This window comes from Equus asinus, chromosome 7 (assembly GCF_041296235.1).
Source record: "Equus asinus isolate D_3611 breed Donkey chromosome 7, EquAss-T2T_v2, whole genome shotgun sequence".
NCBI lineage: Eukaryota > Metazoa > Chordata > Mammalia > Perissodactyla > Equidae > Equus > Equus asinus.
In genome coordinates, this window is record NC_091796.1 from 87,657,969 (window position 1) to 87,670,406 (window position 12,438).

A 12,438-nucleotide genomic window follows, 5' to 3' on the forward strand; every position below is an offset into this window, starting at 1 on the left:
CATCAAAAAAGCATGAACCCATAAAGCCATAAAGATCATTTAAACCTCATGAATTGTTCTGAGCCTAAGAGGCAAACCAAACCAAACCAAAACCCAAACCAAACAATGACAACAAACCGTTTTCCATGGGCTCTCAACAGCAGTTAACATGGTATTGTATTTATACTAATTTTGTTCATTGTGTGTTTAGAGAATTTGTGCAGCAATGTAGCATAGTAAATACAAAATTAGTACTGAACCATGCCATGTCAACAGCTGAGATGCTTCAAAATGTATCTACTGTGCTGAAGTTGAAAAGACTTTGGCAGTTAGAAGCTTCAGTGTGCGCCCCATGTGCACCCAGATACATTTTGATGTTTTATGGTCTTTCTTTATAGTGAGCTATATATGATATAATGTCCAGCAGGCAACTGCAATCCCTGATTATTTCCTATCAACTTTCTCAAGTCGTCTGTTTTGAGACTTGCTATAAGTTAAACGTTTATATATATATATATAATAGAGAACAGATATCATCGAATTTCTGTGTATGTTTAATAGAATTAAAAGCTGGAGTTGAGTTAGGATCTTATTTCTGCAAAGGCTAAGAGAAATAAATAGAATACTCTAGTTGATTCTTTGGGTTGCTTTAATTTCTTTTTCCTTTTCTTTAAAAAAGAAAAGATGAGCCATTAAACATTTTCTTTGCTAATTCTAGAGAAATTTAAGCTTCATGAAAAATAATATAGCAAAAGTAAAAACCTTCCATTTGTTACCCCAAAATGATTTACAATTTTTCAAATTTTGTGGAAGCCTGACTGCTTGGTGTCTTGCAAGTGGCTTTGGATCCAGGAAGTTCTGTGGGTTCCTGTCCTTAGCATTACGTAGGGACATACCAATAACGTGTAGGGCCTTTCTGTTCTAGAGTGTGATCTGTTCCTTTGGGAGCTCAGGTGTGTGGGAGGAAAGTAACTGTGACCTAGTTAGTCATATTTTTTCAGATTATTGGGTAATAATCTCAATGGACTAAGTGAAGTTTTAACTCTAAAGGGCAGATACATACAATCTACACCAGAAATTGGGCACCAAGTTTTCATTCATTAATTAATTCATCTATTAATTCATTCAATAAACATTTCTGAGCACTCAGGCAGGATACAATGTATCTCTAGATTTGACACCTTCCCATTCTAATAATATTCATAAATGAGCTGTTAGAAAATAGAGTAAGGAGCTTTACTATCTAAATTACCTTTCCAACATAATTCAGTTCAACAAATATTTCTTGAGGGTCAGCTATGTATGTTAGTTGTGTGCTAGAAATTAAGGATTCAGATATGACTATGGCATCATCCCCAAGACGTGTTAAATTAACTGATTTTGTGGCCAATAGTTTAAGATACCAAGACTTTAATTGGTTTTTCTATCTTTTCTCTATTTTTCTTGCTTTCATAGCAGTGATGTCTGTATATATGCAACAATGTTTATCAAATCTTTAGATTTTGTCTTCTTATAAAAATTGAGGCTTGACCGTTATGAAATTACTACTGTCTTCCCTTACTACCCCCCCGACTCCCCCAACACAGTCGTCTCCATAGCCACCTCCATCATAAGACACACGGCTTTTCCAGATCTCAGATTCACAAGTTCTGCAGCTCTCCAGATTGTGGGTATATGTTGCCATTTGGTATTGAACATGAACAGGCACAAACTTGAATGACCCCAAACTAAGTCTGTTTGCTTTTTAGTGGCTGCACAGGTGTTTCATCTGATTCAAAAGCAGAGGACAGAAATTCAGTGCCAGCATTTCTTGAGTAATATAATTACATAGGGTGAGTAGGGAGTTACAAGCAGTTTGTAAAACAACCTGTGGTGTTCTGCAAGGAAGTATGGGGAGGGAGCATATAAATAAAGTAGGTGACAGAGTGCCCACTCTGAAGGAGCTAACATGTTGCTCTAAGAGACTGATATTGATGTCCTCTGCCTGGGCTATTCAACTCATCACATTTGGAGAATGAACATTTTTTCTTTCTAAATTTACTCCATCAGGTATTCCTGGTAAGTGATTTGGATATACAAGCAAATGTGTCAGAGCATATTTCATACAGGAAGGAGATCGATATTCTTATTCATGCAGAGGTTTTGCCCTGGGGACCTGATTAACACTGATGAATATTACATAGAGGTATCAAGCCCTTCTTTTTGCATTATATGGGAAATATAGCCTTCATAGCCTCCATAGCCTTCATATTTCCAAAAACACTACAGATTACAAGTCAGAAACCTTTAAACCAGTTGTTTCTGGGGCTAGGTTTTGCACTGCCCAAAGAGAAGGCTTCCACTGTCTGCAGCAACAGATAATGGTGTCATTTACATAGTTTTGACATAAATTGTTAATCCTGAGAATCTATATTAATATTGAGATTAAGATTCTGGCTTTGAACACCCTAATTCACTGCTTCAGTCTCTAAAGTTTTACTCTTTTCTAGGCCTGATGTTTGATGGAAACACGCTAAATTTGGCTAATTACCCGGGCCTTTTTCTATCTCGCTTAGCAATTGCCTTGTCTTCTCTCACTCTGTTATCAAGTTTATGATTTTCTAGCTGTCTCAGCTATAAGATATTTAATTTCTACAGCTTCTTTCCTGATTAATTGAGGTCCACTAGAAGCTCTTGCTTTTCATAAATTTGGGCAGTTCAGTAGATGCTATAGTTAACAATCTTTGTTTTCATGTGGGCATCAAATTTTAAATGAAATTATTTTTCTTATTTAATTTTCTTGAAATCAAAATAGGTTTTAAAACTGCTGGTTTTGAGTCAGATGTTAGCAGTTGACTTTCACACCCACAACCCACATTGGCTCTAAGGGATCACCCTGGTTGGTGGAGCTTAGTCATATCATGTCAACTTAAAATTGGGGGGAGTTTGGTTGATGATAGTGTAGAAATCTTGTAAATCCGATAACTATCAAATTTTTCCATATGTGTTCTCTGGAAAACATGTACGTGAGTAAAAACAAACAAACAAACAAAAAGCACGCAAACCATGAGAGCAAGACATAGAATGAAAGTTCCATTCCTATTTGTCAACCGAATTGTCTGACTTTTAAAATACCTCGTAATCTTACATTAAAATTAAAGATTTTTCATACTTGTAAATTCATCTTCTCTTAAATAGCTAAATAAAACCTATTGAAAACCTATGATTTCCTACAAGTAAACATCACCCTAACAAAATCCACATTTCTTCAACAAAAAGAATTCTCTACTTTTCTCTCTCCTTTCTTTTGCTGGGAGCTAGATCGTTTTATTATGAGTCACAACTAAGATCACATTTCTAGACTTTTGCTTTAAGAACCGAGAATTGAAACTTTATACTATAAAATCGTAATGAAGCCATCTGCATCAATTGAAAATATTCATAAGAATACTTGAATAACTTTTAAAGTTTAGGATCAGGATTTTAAATTTCTTAATTTTAAAGTATTGATTGTGTTCCCTACTAAGGAAATCAGTGTCTATTTAACATTGCAGATTTCTGTCTTTGCATATAAACCCTTTCCTTCCCAACTACCCTTCTATTGATATTAAATTGTGCAGTAAACTCATATTTCATTGTCGTTACTGCTTTGGATACTACAACAACAAAAAAATAGGTGAACTGCAGAGGATTAACCTAACCACTAGGAAATGGTATTCCTCCACGAGCTTATCGAAGCCAAATATTGATTAAGATCTTTAGTAAGTTCACCTTTGTGATCTAAAATGTGGGAATGAATTCTGAAGTATAGATGAATTGATGAAATTCACTTTCCATTTCTTCTCTCTCCCTCTCCCCTGCTCCTATGCCCAGTATCTTCATCTTTGGAAATAGAAATAACATCAAAACAGATGTATTCTTAGATTAGCTTTTGTATAATTGGAAATTATTGACTTCCTGGATTTTGTATATTTATAGTGCCAAGATTTTAAAAGTCCTAGGAGCAGAGGTTACAGAGAAGAGGAAAAAAATAAAAAGGAATGCCTTTTACACCTGAAACATGGGCATGGCAATAATTAACAACTATATTGATTCATTCAGCCATTATCCAGGGATACATTTTTCTGGTTGTCAATTAGCCAGATTTTTGCCTCCACTTTTATTAATGCTCTTTGATCAAACCTCATGGGACAGCACTTCCACCAAAGGGCAGACAGTAAAAGGAAGTAAAGATGAAACACATCCATCCATCAACAGGACTGTGCTAAACAACTTTCATAATGGTTGGGTTGAGAGAGATGCTTAAACTACTGGCAGTGATCCGATATCACAAAATAATTACTATTCCCAGAGTGGTTCTCAGATGTATTTTTATTCCTCAAATCCACAGTCCTCATATTTGCATTTAGTGTTCTTGCTTCTTTGTTTTTCGTTAGTCACCTTATAATACCCAACTTGGTGGGGATGAAATTTAGATTTGATAAAACACCAAGAGCATATCCCTATTTGTGTTCTCCAGGTGGAACTGGGTTCTTAATCTTTATCAGTTTGAGATGACTCAGTAAAGTATTTATAATAGGAAAATCTGGCACGGAATTGTTAAAAGCTCACCAAATCATTAGAGATTTTATTTGCTGGAACAGTGTGTAAAATGCAGCTGAAATGTTAAGACAATAGTAATTTTCTAATGAAGAATAAGAAGAAAGAGCCTTATTTTCCAGAATTCACAGATGAAAAAAACTAAATATCCTGATTCTTGGCCTTAAATATGATGCTTGCAAATCTTATGTATTTATAGAAATACGTTTCATCATTAGTTTCTCCAGCAAGCTTGAAGAGTTAGCAACTTGTATGTTTTTATTACAAAGAAATGGATTTTTATTTAATTTCAGAAAGATTTTTCCATATGGAAACTCATGATTGGTAGAGAGAATAATTTTTAAATGTCATTGGTCTAGTGGTTATTCAGTGTATAGTGGAATGTTAAATGCCTAAATAAAGTACCACAGGAATGTTTGAGTATCACAGAGTCCAGAATTCACTTTGAAGCTCAGGTTCACTTAAAAACACATGGAATAAAGGGATAGTGGAAATATTCTGAGAAATGTTTTAGCTTTGGAAAGAGGAATGTAAATCGATGTAAATTTAATTAATTTAATTAATCATTATTGGCTGTGGACATTAGTCCTTTTTATATTTGAATTATAAAATTATAATACATGTCCAATGTACACAAAAGCAATCAGTAATTCATATATTTAGGTCTAGGCTAAAGCCTACCAATTTTTGAATTTCCTTCATTGATATATAAATTAATAGAGTGCGTTCATGGTGCATAATGTTCCCAACTTAATGGTATGGTTTCTGTCGTCATTCATTAACCCACTCAGTGATAAATTGTATCACTTTTTTATAACCCAACTCCATCCCAACATAACTAATTTTTAAGCTATTGGAGTAAATATGTTCCCTTTAAATCCCTAATGATAAAAGGCTTTGAAAATTAGAGTAAGAATAGAAATATAAGTATAAGGAAGTCTACTAATTGGTTATTAAGCAATTAGGCAATTGATAGCTCAGGCATGGCATACACAAAATATGTGGCTCCAGAATGACCATTATCTTGGATTTCCTAACAAAAACAACAAATCTAATAAGAAAAATGGTAAAAATGAAAAAAATTCTATTCATCTCCATTACCCAAGATTTTCTGGTATGTTGGGAAGGGAGGGGAATCTATAAGAGCAATGTGTAAGTATATCCACTTCTATTTGAAAGTTTAGTAAATCACTTATTTATGCAACATTTTTTTAAGAACTACTGGGTGCTGACGCCGGAATAGGTGCTAGAAAACAAAAATAAGACAAGACACCTTCCAGGAGTTCATAATCTATTAGGGAAGAAGATACAAAAATAAGAGGAATAAAAGGAAAGAAGGGAAAGGAAGGGAAGAAACAGTGTGGACAAGAGATGGAAATGCCTAGAATATTATCAGAACTCTAAGGAGACATCTCTAATTCAGCAAATAGCTTAACCCATCCAAGGACAGACAAGAAAATCGCAGAAGATGATGCCAACCAGGGACAGGATCCATTAATCCCAGAGAGCATTTTTGTATATCTTAGTTTGGGGACACAAAATTCCTGATTCATTATGATCAAAAAATAAGTACAGTTCAGTATTACACTTTTCTTTGAATTCCACGTATACAGGATGGTCTAGGGCCAGGACTTAGACAGTAGGGTAAAGATGGACGTGTGAGTAGAGAATTTCAAGCCAAACTCATGAGAACTTCCTGATTTCAAATGCCAATGCGAGTAGTTGATAAGGAGCGAGCTTAATGAAAACATTAAGCAAGTCCCCCTAAAAAAAAATAATAAATAAAGAGGGATTGGGTCTTAAAAGAGAGGTTTTTATGGATTTTATTTTATTTTTTTGTTTTGTATTTTTTTTCTCCCACAAGCCCCACTATATGTACTGTGTGTATATATATATATATTTGTATATAATATGTGTGTATACTAAATATATAGTGCCTATCACCCCATATATATGTAGACACAGTATAAATTATATTAGACTAATGTAAACAGAGATTAACAACAGCCCCTGCCATCAGTCATGTGTTTACACAGAAATTCACACCATCATTCTTACATCAGCCAACATAGACATGCATGATACTGTTTTAACTTGGCGAACAAAGCATGTTAATTTTTCTTTAGATTTTGTTTTCTTCTTTATCATAATTATAACGATGATTCCATAATTCTGTTATCCTTGGGAGGGGTGGAGAGAAAAAATTATACAGATATATCTATCCGTATATGCACATCCCCGTGTATATATATAAATAGATATATAACTTGTATATATTTGAAGAACATTTTCTGGCATTTTACCTCATCTTGTGCCGCATGAATTTTTGGTGGTTCAATTTACTTTATTTTGTTTTGATTCATATTCAGTATTTTTGTCATTATGGCTATTTTTAACTCATTGCTATATTTTTATGAGTAATTATAATCATTTTTTAAATACTGAGAGATATATAGATATACAAATTAAACAAGGCAACAAAATCTTTTCTTGCCATCCTAATCTCCAATTTCTCCCCTTTCAGCATATCCCTCCCATATTTATGCTCAGAACAAAACAAACCCCAACAAAATGCAAGAAAGTTGTGTACCAAAGAATGAAATTCTGTGTTTTCCTCTTCTTTCTCCTCTCTATATTTTTTCCTTTTAATTTCCCTTCCTTTTCCCTTTTTATTTTTCCCCATATCTGCACAGGCCACTTGCCTTTACTCTCCCCTTTATTACAATCTAATTAATTGAAAAGAGCACAAATGAGCCAGAAAAAAAGAGAAAAACATGCAGAAACAACAGAGAAACACATCCCTCTCCGCAAATTTCAGATGGCATAAAAAGAATTTTATTGCAGATACAGAATATTTGTTGTATCTTTTATTTCTGGACAAACCCAGGATCATTGTGTGGCATGCAGTGACAGTTTTGTAGCTAATCAACTAACCATGGCCTCCATCACCAATGCATGGGCTGTAATGATGCCATCTCGTGTTTCATCCAAGTGACACATCCAGGCTAACCCAGCAAGTCCAGTGTATGAGTTGTGGGGGTAACTTTCTTTTGTAATTATAATTCCATGTGTTCTCGATTTCATTATTATTTCCATTGTGTCATGGCAGCCCCAAGAGCTGTTCTTACAGCATCTCTGTATGGTTTTGTTCCTGTGTTTGCTTTCCTTGGCATAGCAGTCAAGCATGTGTCTCTTGTGTGGCACATCTGTCTCGCCATCTTGTCTTGGAGTCCACTGTCGTGGTGTCCTTCTGTGATTCTGTTCTCTGTAATATGTGGTTTGAAATCCTCTCCCTTTATTTCTCACTTCCCTAGTGTTTCTACTTTTAACCTTACCCGTAGGGAACTTCACAAAGAAGCAAAATAAATTTTCAGTTGAATCGTAAGGCTGATAACTGTGGTTTGCATCTGGAAGTCATAAGTTGCACTTTATACCTGGCTAAGGAGGCAAAATCTACAGTGGGAAACTACTAACAATAATAGCCAAACAACCACCTGATCAACAACAAGAAACCCTTGTTGATTTCTTTGGCATGATTAATGGGCTTACTGTTAAAGGGATTTCATGTAAGAGCTAATTTACAAAGAGGTTTTCCATAGATTATCAATCTTCTAATTAGAACACTTTCTTGAGAAACAGCTCAACAGGAAACTTTTTCAAAAAACGCTAGTGGGAGAGCATCATCATTTCTGCCTTATAGAGCAGTGCCTATGCCTGAATTGGTAAGGAATTTGTGGAAATCTGAATGTGTTTTATTATAAAATTCATTTATGTTTGTGTATTTTAAGCTAAAATATAAATGTGTTTGGCAAGGCATCTGAGGGGGAAAAAAAGATTTTAACTCACTGGTTTCTACCTCATGCGTATTTCGAGGTAAGGTTATCTCTTGATCTTTCTGAGTCAAATGATATATACTTTAATTTGTTTTTTAATTCATGGAAGCATTAGAGAGCCAACACTTCAACTGGATCTAAATTCTTTCTTTTCTCTTTTCAAAGAACATGACATACACAATAGCTTTAGTCCTGAGAATGGAGTCTGAATTTCTTGAGACAGAAGTGGAAGAAAGTGGCCAGTTAGTTATTCAGATGATGGATTATAACTGTGATTATCCAGGAAATTTGCTATATTAACTTGGAATGATTTGGTTCATTTGATACTAATAGTATGAAAATAAATCTTTGTAACAACTTCAACCTCCTTATTCATAAAGTTGAGCCAGGGAATATAAATAGATACAAAGTGGATTAGTAGATTAAAGACTTTGGAAATAAATCTTAAAATTTTGAAAAATTCATATTTTTAATCTGGAGAAGAGAAAGCATTTCAAGGCAAATGGTTTTATGACAAGATAGTTCAGTCATGTCAGGACAGCTCTTTGTTGCTCTGGAAGGTAAGAGGGGAGCACAAAGCAAGAGGGAATTCATGGAACCTTTGAACTAAAAACTTTCCAATGAAGGAAGGAAGGGAGAAAGGGAAAAAGGAAGATAGAGAGGGCAGGTAAGGTGGGAGGGAGGAAGGGGTATTCCTGAGGAGTCAGGCAAAGCAGCTTGCTGATAAATGTTAAGAACCGACACACACAGACACACACAGCCCTAATTTATAGTTTTTGCCAGTTTCCATAGTGTAAAATATTCCCACTGTGGCTGATTTCAAGCCACAAATGTGGCAACACTGAACTCAGAATTGGGAAGTAATGCTCATTAGCACATGCTTATATAGTATTTTCACCATGCAGGCACTATAGACGTCAATAACCTCAACAGCATAGATAATAGTAAAATAATTAGGAAGTAATGAGTTTTAGGTTTTCATTATCTTTGTTTTTAATATAATTTATTTGATTGTAGTTTTATCTATTTCAGCTTTTGCTAATAGCTGTGTTTGACAGCTGACTTGCAAAATTCCTGAAAACGTAACAATCAGCTGTCATAAACTGGCTATAGCGCATCATTGGCCCAGGTACCGAGCTGGGTGCATTCAAACATGGTATTTATTTAAATCTCATTTTAGGCTATTCTAAGGGGGGAACTATTGTGGCCATCTTACAACTGAAAAAATTGGGACTCAGAGTTTGCGTTTCCAAGGTCACCTATCTGCACATAGAGTTAAGATTCAAACCCAAATCTGTTTGAAAATGGATACATTTTATTCGTATTGCAGTGTACACAGAGGACCAGGCTTAACCACTTATTAAAGCACTAAATTTTAGAACTATCATGTGCTCATTTGTGGAGCTTTGACTAATTCTGTTTCCTCAAAATAGAGCTGCCAAATACTCCTCCTTGGTAACACTGAAGATGAGCAGGATATTTCATAGGTTTGCAAATTGTGTTTCTTGAGCTTCGGAAAGATTATAATAGATGCATTTCTTAGCACATAATTATAACCTCCAGGGTGATTCCATCACTCAGTTATTATGTTTTTGTAACTTTTAAAATATAATGAACTTTATTTAGTTACAGCATTTGATGTATGTTAATTAACCAACTGCACAGTGAAATATACCAATGCCCTTTACTTCCACATTTTCTCATAGAGTAAACTAGTATATTAACACTTAAAACAGCATGAGAACCCTTGTATTGCAGAAAACAACTGCAGCTTTAGAAAAATCATTTTACTATTAGATACTTAATCATTGCTTTGTGAAAGAGTTTGGGAGATCTGGGAATTATAAAGGAAAGCATTGGATTATTAGCCTTGCTAATGTGACAAGATAGATTCTCTGATTGGGTTTCTCATAGTGCAGTATTTTACTTTGATTTGGTGTCGGGTTTAGGTGTCTCTGTGGTCAACTTTCAATGACAGCATACATAGTATTGAATAAAGTCCCTCGAAGTGATTTCTACGCCTTCACCTATAGGTTTGCCGCTGCTGCATCCTTCTTCCTTCCTTCACTAAATATTCATTGAGCGCTTACTATAGTCCTAAGTACTTTACATTTTTAACTTCTTTAATCTTCATAGCAATCCTGTGAGGGGCTATTATTATCATGTCCATTTTAAAGATGAGTAAACTGAGGCAGAGGAAAGATAAACAAATTGTCCAAGTCACAGAGCAAGGAAATAGAAGAAATACAATCTGAACCCAAGCCAAATGGCCCTCGAACCCACACACGGGTCACTATGCTGTATTGCCTTTTATTATATAGTGCTTACTCTTCATTATCCCATATATATGTAACAGTCACATGTCTCCTTGATAACAATGAGAGAAAGTTTGTCTATTGAGTATATTAAATGATCAGGAAATACTTGTTAAATAGATTAATTACTATCTATCTCAAAGGCTTCTAAAACTTTGGTTGATAGGGGTTATAAAATTGTTCAGTTATGATTTATCCAAACAGCTGTGGTTGAAATTACTTACCCTAATTTCCTGAGAGGTGGAGTGGTTCCAACAATCAGGATAAATTCCATCACTTATGTGAGGTTAGTCCTTCTTGATATCAACTATATGATAATTTGTGCACTGGGACATGCTAGCTGATGACTTATTAGGCAGCCCTGTTTAGAACATATGATCAGAAAATAGCCACTTCTAACCTATGTTAAGATTCTGAGAATACAGTTGGCCTTCCATCTGTGGTTGCGAATCCACAAATGCAACCAACCGTGGGTGGAAAGGCCTGTACTAAACATGTACAGACTTTTTTTTCTTGTCATTATTCCCTAAACAACACAGTATAACACTATTTACATAGCATTTACATTGTAATAGGTATAAGTAATCTAGAGATGATTTAAAATATACAGGAGAATGTGCATAGGTCATGTGCAAATATGATGCCATTTTATATAAGAGACTTGAGCAAATATGATGCCATTTTATATAAGAGACTTGTGGATTTTGGTATCCATGGAGGTCCTGGAACCAATCCCCTGGGGGGTACCGAGGAATGACTGTATAGATTCATAGTGAGATCTCTAGTAAGATATTGTATTTTCTTTATTTCAGAAACAATTATGTTCCTTGGAACACGTGTTTTAGATGTTACAGCTAATAGAAAACAAAACACAAGTAAATATGTACGTCAGAGGATGTATTTCTTATGTTCACCCCTTTATGACATCTGTGTGCTCCTGACATTTCTTAAATTCATACCCATTTGTTTATCTTCTCTTTCATTTTCCTCGCTTCCTTGCATTATGTATCTCAAACTATAAAAAGAATAGAAACCAAACCAAACCTTTTTTGGGCCCTTGAATTTTCTACACAAGAAAAGAATCTTAAAAGGAGTTATTAAGAACAAAAATTCACAATTATAAAGAAAGCATCTTTTTAAAGCCATGTTTACTTTTATTAGAATCCTTCCAAGGAAAATATAGCTTGTCCAAGCATTTGAGGGTTTCATTACAAATTACATCAGTCCTTACCGGTCCTGAAGCCAGATCCTAACCTGGAAAATTGGTACAGTTGAAAATGCTTGAGAACTCTCTGTCGTCCAAAGTTCCACTTCTATCTTAGCTTTGAAGCACAGAGACCTCCTTTTTACTAAAGAATCGTGAGAGTTGGCAATATTATATTGCCAAGTGTTCAGATATGTCTGATCAATCACCCAGGGCAAAGGTTGGCAAAGTCCTTTCTATAAAAGGCCAGAGACCAAATATTTTAGATTTGGAGAGCCTTATAGTCCTTGTCATAACCACTCAGCTCTGTGGTTGTAAGGCAAAGGTAGCCATAGACAATACATAAAGGAGTGAGTGTGGCTGTGTTTCAAGAAAATTTTATTTTAAAAAGCAGGCATCAAGCTGGATTTGGCTCACAGGCCATAATTTGCTGACCCCGATCTAGAGAAATCTGATAGATTGGGAATTTGAAGTCTCTTTTTTAAATAGATGAATCTTTCTTGCCCATTTTGTAGTCAATCTTAATAAA

The 12,438-nt window shown here is 34.9% G+C and overlaps 1 protein-coding gene across 24 annotated transcripts in view; it reads left to right on the forward strand.

Annotated features, from left to right (window-relative positions):
- Positions 1-12,438, forward strand: part of NRXN3 (neurexin 3) — a 1,439,541-nt gene that overhangs the window by 1,391,950 nt on the left and 35,153 nt on the right. The window lies entirely within an intron of this gene.